This window comes from Canis aureus, chromosome 9, assembly GCF_053574225.1.
Source record: "Canis aureus isolate CA01 chromosome 9, VMU_Caureus_v.1.0, whole genome shotgun sequence".
NCBI classification, from domain to species: Eukaryota; Metazoa; Chordata; class Mammalia; order Carnivora; family Canidae; genus Canis; species Canis aureus.
The window spans coordinates 68,761,172-68,769,252 of NC_135619.1; positions in this window are offsets into that span (position 1 = coordinate 68,761,172).

The window sequence follows — 8,081 nt, forward strand, 5'->3', positions numbered from 1 at the left end:
GGCCCCCCATCACTGCAGGGTGCTGGGAGATGCAGGGATGGATGGGATGGCTTTGCCTTGTCCCCGATGCCCCTGGGCTCTGCTCAGCAAGCAGCACCTATTCCCCTCTCCTACAACTTCTCCTTTTCCTACACCCTTAGGACGTCTTCGTGTGCATGATGATATGAAGGTGCTGGCCTGCCTGTGTTGGTCCATATGATTAAAAGAATAAGAAGGGAACTCTTTCTGAAAGTCAGCCCTGGGGTGCAGTTGGTCTCCTGCCACGAGACAGACATCTTTCTGCTGATAGCCAGGAGGTCTGAGCAAGGAGGGAGTTTGCACTCCCTTTGTAGGTCTCCCAGGGCACCTTCACCTCTGAGGGGACACGCTTTCTTCCAGCACAGAGTAATGAAGGGCCACTGGTCACTCAGATCCAGGTTCAAATCCTCACTCTACCACTTCCAAGCTGTGTATCCTTGCACGAATTGGCTTCTCTGTGCCTCCTGAGACCCCACCTCATGCCACCGCCAAGGGGGTGAGTGAACTGAGGTTAAGTGGAGGAGGGTGGTGCCTGGAGTGCGGTGCCTGGAACAGAGGAGGCGCTTAGAGAATCTTTGTTGACTCTGAATCCTTAGACCCTCTGACCGGGGGCAATAGTGAGCTCACTATTGGCCAATCAGTAGTGCCAGTTGTTAAAAACCGGCTTGCTCACACCAGGGTGGAAGTTCAGGCCTGCTCTTTCTCTCCTCTTTTGAAAAGTTCCCCCTGAACCCTCCATAAAGGCAGTGGAAAGAGTCAAAGACGAAGACTTTTTGGATTCCAAGGAACATTTAGTTCGAAGCAGATCAACCAGCCTCCTGCTTGCTGCTAATAATAACTAACGTTTATTAGGCACTTGCCGGGCTGGGCACTCTCCCAGTGTCGCCCCAGCCAATGCTCACACCAGCCCTCTGATGTACACCCCAGATTCACCCCCATCTGGCGTCGGATGGAACTTTCTAGGAAATGGAGCTCGCCTGGCCTCACGCACTTAGTAAGCGGCAGAGTTGGGACACAAACCCAGGCTGCCTGCCCCAAAACCCAAGCCCACCAGAGGAGACTGTCTTCCAAATGCAGAAATCCTTTCCGCAGCCCAACTTGGCCCAACGCGCCAGCTTTTGGGAGAAATACATTCCATCTCTTCCCATAGCCGAACCCGAAAATGAGGCATCTTTCACTTCACATTTCACAGCCGAAATTCTTCCTTGCACATAAAATCTATCAATCCTGCTGGCCCCCTTCCCTCTTCTGGGCACATATTACAGGCTGCTGGCATGTGTGTCTAAATAAACATCCATCAGCCTGGATCCTCGCAGACCGATTCCAAACATTGGCTCGACAGGGTGGCACTCGGGGCTTGCAAACCCGCCACCTTGCCCCGACACACTTCGAACACTCCCCTTTGCGCATCTAGGAAAACCAGAGCGCCTGGCAGTCCTGGGCTTACGGAGAACTTTGTAAAAACCTCTGTTAGGCTGAAGTAACCTCTACTCCTGTCCTGCTTATCAGGCTGTGAGCGTTTCAAGGCCGGGGTGGAAGGACTGGCATTTACTGTCTCCTCCGTATCTGGTTCTGAGCCACAGGGGTCACAAGGGGCCCAGATCATGTATGAATGGCGCCCTTTATGGGAGGCTAAAAGGAGAGGTACATTTTTGCAGGTCATACGGCCGCTTTGAGGCAGAACTGCGATTTTTGTGGCCTTTCCCTTATGCCAGGGAGATCATGCACTGTTGAATCTCATCTCCTTGGAGTCCCACAGAGGGTCTGGCCCAGCTTCCCAGCTAATGTTTGTTGAGTGACTGACCAACGGAATAAAAGAATGAATGATCAGATTTCCAGGAGAACCGTGGAGCAGGAGCTGTTTAGAAAGATTGAGGGGTCTTGTCTAGAAGGACAAACCAGACTGGAATGCCACTGGCTAATAGAGTTGTTCCATACATCAGATATGGATTACACTTTTCAAAGCACTGGAATACAGTGATATCAATAATAGAGCTTAACATCCTGCCAACGGCATTTTCCACAAATCACCCTTTGTTCCTTCTGACTCTGCGTAAATGGAATTTATTGCGTCTGTTAGGTCAGGCCAACCACTTTTTATTTATTTATTTATTTTTTTAGTCTCTTAACCGACAGGAAGGTTTTTCACATTCTTTGAACTATTTGGATCATTTTTCAACAAACATAAAGATACTACGAATGCCACGCCTAGGCTGACAGGAGAGCGGCAACGCGCTTCTCATCGTGGTTGAGTTTACAAACCTGATAAGTCTGACTTTTAGAACCAACATTCGATCATCTGGCATGAATTGCCCCTCATTTTCATTGGCTCTTTCCCTTTTGTAATGGTTGCTAGAAGTTTCTTGGTAGAAGAGCATTCAAAGTCATTACCCATTCTTCCTTTTCTCACAGTGAAAAGTGGTATGGCTAGAAACTGGCAAAGCTCACATGAGAACCCGAGTCTCCTGTTACCCAGACAAAATTCTCTACTTAAATATAACTGAGTGGATCAGAGAACCTGGGTGGCTCCATTGGTTAAGTGTCCGACTCTTGGTTTTGGCTCAGGTTACGATCTCACTGAGTGCAGAGTCTGCTTCAGATTCTCTCTCCCTTTCTCTGTCCCTCCCTCTGCTTATGCGAGCCTGCTCTCTCTCTCTGAAATAAAGATATAAATACATATTTTTTTGAAGATTTTATTTATTTATTCATGAGAGACACACAGAGAGGCAGAGACACAGGCAGAGGGAGAAGCAGGCTCCCAGAGGGGAACCTGATGCAGGACTCGATCCCAGGACCCTGGGATCATGACCTGAGCTGAAGGCAGAGGCTCAACCACTGGGCAGAGCCACCCAGGCATCCCAAGAAATAAACAAATCTTAAAAAAAAAAAAAAAAAAAAACCTAAACCCAAGTAGATCCTTTTTGCCATGCAAGTGCATGTACTGCTGTTCTAGATCCTGGAGGGTCCCCCCCCACCCCCACCCCCGGTAACAGAGTTGGTTTTAAAGTGTTGAAATGCATTGACTGCTAGCAAACCAAGGTCTTACAAGTGGTGATGTGCTAGGTTCCTGTAATGCCCCTCTTAGGAATTTGCCTAGAGAAAATTAACAGAGACATGGATAAAGATTTATGTACCAAGATGTTCATTGCTGTATTATTTATAATGGGGAAAAAAGAAAGTAAGCTAACAAAAAAAAAATCCTTATTAAAATAGGGCTGCCATTAAAATAAACTTTTGAGGACTATTTAATGACTTCGGAATAGGTCTAGGATAAAAGGTTAAGTGAAGAAAGTAGGCCAAAAACGTGTAGATACAGCATGAAATGAGACATGGAAAAGTTTGTAATATACATACAAAAATACCCTGAAAAACAATGTACCAAATTGTTAGTAGAGGTCATTCATTCTATGACAATGCCTGGCATCAGTTGACCCCCTTCTATCTATCAGACCCTGAGCTATTCACTAGAGGCACAGTATGCAAAATGAGGGGGTTCCTGCCTTGATGGAGCTTGCTGTCAGGGTAGGAGTGGAAGAAGAGGCGATACTTAGCAAATAGTCAAGAGATTAAACTCATAAGTACAAATTGTGTTATTACTACCAAGAAAGTTACTTCTGTAGAGGGGGATTATGGTGACTGCTATGTTCTTTTTGTTTTATGCCCTTGCAAATTTCTTTAGCTCCTACATTTCCTCCTATGACCATTATTAACTTTATAATTAGAAAAATAGAGAGCTTTTAGGAAAAAAAACCACACAAACACAACCCCCCCCCCAAGTACCTGGGTAGTTTCTAGTGGCCCCACACTGACAGCAGAGCCCCGCTGGCACACAGAGCCACGGGTGAGCCTCTCAGGAGATGCTGGAGCACGTGTGTGGAAGAGATAGAGACCTTCCCTGGGAGCTACTGGGACTGTATCAGTTTCCTGCTGCCACTGTAACAAATTATGACAATCTCAGTGATGAGAAATAACACCATTTTTTTTCTTTTATACCTCTGGAGGCCTTAAGTCTGCAATTAGTTTCACTGGGCTATAGAGTCCAGGCGATGACAGGGCTGGCTCCTTTGGAGGCTCCAGGGACCTGGTGGCCGCCTGTAATCCTTGGCTCGTGGTCCCCTTCCTCCACCCTCCATCCTCACATGGCCTCTCCCTCCCATATTCTTGCTCTAAATCCCTACTACAAGGCCTCTAATGATTACATGGAGGGCCCACCTGGATAACCCGGGGTCCCATTCTTATCTCAAGATCCTTAACTTAATCAAATGTGAGAAGTCCCTTTGCCATATAACATTCACACATCCCAGGGATTAGGAACGAAGTATCTTTGGGGGCTGTTATTGAATAGCAGCCATAGGGGCTTATCAAAAGTTTGCAGCTTTCTTGATCTCATCCAACGTTAGCCAACCTTAGAACAGCCCTTGCTTAACATGGGGTGTGTGTGTGTGTGTGTGCAAGTGCACATGTGCATGTGTTTTTTTGAGCAAAAGGAAAGGATGGAATGTCTGAAAATTCATTTGTGCCACAAACGCTTCTTAAATCTTTGGTAGCTGTCCTCATAACCCACCAGACCTGTTGTTATTGTAAAGAATTTGCTTGGTGGTTTGCATCAAAAAATGGAAGAAATGGCTGGGTACACAAATAAAAAGAGAGAGCGAGGCAGAGAGGGAAGGGGAGGATTATTGTAAGCTAATGCTTGCATTTCAAACATTCAGTCCAGTGAAAACATTGACATCAAGCATTGTGTACGTTCCTGGGAGAGAGCTCTCCGAGTTGTGTATCTCATGGGTGTCATTGGATGTTATTGTTGCCTTGCTAAATATTCATCGATGAATATGTGGAATAAATTCTCTTGTAAACTGACAGAGGGCAAGTAAGGCCTGTCCTTGAGTCTCTCATCTGCATCCTCATTTCTGAAAAACTGTCTATTTGGGCTCGAATGCGTGTGTGTGTGCGTGCGTGCGTGTGTGTGCGCGTGTGTGGGTGCTATGTACTTGGTTAATTTGAGCAGAAGAATCCGGTTTTCAGAGTAGTGAAAGATGCATCTCCCCAGTTTGGGGACCTCCAAGTGGGTGGTGGTTAAAGAAGGCAAGCCTTGCTCAGGGAATGGCTTTGGGGAGGCTGCTGCCGTGCTTCAAAACCAGCGCCTTCAGACCCATGAGGGGGCTGTGGCTTGCTTGTTTGGAGGTCGGGTGGGTTCCAAGGTTAGGGTGACAAAAAGCCACTATGTGTGCATGTGCACACACACACACACACTCAAACTCACACTCATAGAGCAGAGCTTCTCTCTGCTCAGGACAAAGTCCATGAGGGTGGCCATGGACCAGGGTGCTTCCAGGTAGAGAGGGAGACCATGGTGAGGAGACTGTGAGGACGCCGGGTCACAGACCTCGGGAGAGGAAAAGTGGGGGACAGTGATCGCTGGAGACTCTGCCAAGGTGGCCCCTTCCCTAGGACACCATTTCCTCCTCTTTGTCCTGGAGAACAGGACAAAGGCAGGGGCAGCTACAGAATGTGTCGCCTCCCCGCCACCTCCCCCAATCACATTAATATGCTCAAGCCCAGTGGGCTGTAGGTGGAGATGAGGCCTTTGGGAGATAAGCAGGTTTAGACGAAAAGGGACCCCTCCATGAGAGTGGGACCCTCCCCCTGGGATCGGTGTCCTTATAAGAAGCGATGCCAGAGTGCCCCCCGTGTCCCCCCCTGCCATGTGAACACACAGTGAGAAGCCGTCTACGAGCCAGGAGAAGGCCTTTCACCAAAACCTCACCATGTGGCTCCTGAGCTAGGACTTCCAGCCCCCACAGTGGTGAGAAAATAAATGTCTGTTGGCCTAAGTCCGCTCCCCCCCGGCTCCCTGCTGACCACCCCGGTCTGTGGGATTTCATTACGGCGGCCAGAGCTCAGATTCTCAGCCCTGGGGTTATCATGGCACAGCGTGCAGGCATCCACTAGGGTGAACTGTAGTTGTTGGTTTGCTTGTCCGTCTCTGAGTGTCCGCGGGCTCCCTAAGGTCAAAGATGCCCTTAGCACCGCTGCATCCTTGGCGCCCTCCACGCACTTTGTGAGCTGCGTAGGTGCTTGGGGCAGACTTGGCTGCAGTACCCCAACACCTGACGCTGTTCTCTAGGGTCACAGAACACTTACCTATGCACCTGGCCACGTAGACAACTGCAATTTCTCTGCCTTCTTTGCAGCTAGTCATAACCATGTGACTGTGTTTTGGCCACTGTGACAGAATCAAAGGGCTGAACTTCTCTGTCATACCTTTGAAGAGTAGATGCACACCTTCCTTCTCCCGCTGGCCCTTCCAGCTGCCTGGGATGTGGGCGTGACAGGAAGTCACCTGGGCCTTGCAGTCAAGGACATTGGACACAGGGCCAGGGTCAAGTGGGCCTGGCCCACAACACTGTGAGGGTGTCATTCAGCCTCACAAAAATAGGTGTCACTATTTTTGCCCTAATTGTTCACCTGAGAGAGAATCAGTTCTTTTTTTTTTTTAATTTAGGATTTTATTTATTTATTCATGAGAGACACAGAGAGAGAGAGGCAGAGACACAGGCAGAGGGAGAAGCAGGCTCCCTGCAGGGAGGCCAATGCGGGACTCGATCCCAGGACCCTGAGATCACGACCTGAGCTGAAGGCAGGTGCTCAACCGCTGAGCCACCCAGGCACCTCGAGAATTACAGTTCTTGATGAGGATCTGTTCTTTGGGGTCTCTGTTCCAGCAGCCCGACTAAACACTCATACAATTCTCTGGATGTTTGCTCCCCGAGACACCACGGTCTCTGAGCCCTCTTGGATGCCCCCAGCCATGATTCCTTGCTGTCTCCTCACTGCAGACAGGAGAGCCCTCCCCTTACCCCCAAACCATAGATGGCCCTGTCTTGATTTCCAAAACCCATGAGTATGCTCCCTTATGTGCAAGAGGGACTTTGCAAGTGGAATTAAGTGAGGCATCTTGAGCCAAGGACACATCCTGGATGATCTGGGTGGGCCCAACGTGATCACAAGGGCGCTTACTAGAAAGATGTGACATCAGAAGCACAGGCCCAAGCGAGGTGAGGATGCAACCGTGAGCCAAGAAATGCGGGCCACTTGCAGGAGCTAGAAAAGGCCAGTAAACTGATCCCTCCCTAGACCCTTCCAAGGGAACCAGCCCTGCCAAGCCACCTTAGACTTCTGACCTCCCGAGCAGTGGAGAGAAAGTGTGCTGTTTTGAGCCACTGAACTGTGGCAGCGTGTTAACAGCAGCAACAGGGAACCCATATGCTCTCCTTGGTCCCCGTGGCTCTCTGCATCCCTGAACACAGACTTTGGGTTCAGGTCTCCAGGTGGATCTGGGCTGGAATCTGCTCTAGCACCAGTGGGCTGCTTCACCAACACTCGAGCCCACCTCCCGTGTAGGGGAGGCACAGGGAGCACTGCCCCCCAGCTGTGAGTTCCAGGCCCTTGGACTTCCACAGTTCGCCGGTGGGTGCTCTAACTCCTCTCCCAGGCCTCGAGCTCAGATGGCAGGGACTGTGGGATCCCCTCTTCCTCCAGTCCACGGGATTTTCTGGTTTCCTGCTCATCGTGCCCCACTCCCACCCTGTTCTGGACGGGGTCCCCTTCTCCCCATTGGGCCAGTCCCTTCCTCTGGAAGCCTGCTTCGCCCCAACAACAACAATATGGTGCTGGCTGCAGGGGTGAGTTGTGAGTATTGGATGGGGTCACGCTTACAGGGCACACACAGACATTGGCTGATACTGTTACTGGTGCCTGCTGCCTCTTCCATGAAGCATAACCTGATTTCCCCCAGCTCGTTGAGTGACTCCTTCTGTAGTGGCATGAAGCTCATGGCTTCCTATATGGCATCATCAGTCTCTCTCAGGGTAACCAACACTGGGACTGTCCTGGTTTGAGCACAAAAAGCCTCAGATCCCTGGAAACCCCTCAGCCCCAGGCAACCAGGATGGCTAGTCACCCTACTCCCTCTGAATGGCTAGCTCTTTTTTTTCTTTCTTTGAAGATTTTATGTATTTATTTTTGAGAGAGAGCGTATGAGCGGTGGGGAGGGGTAGGGG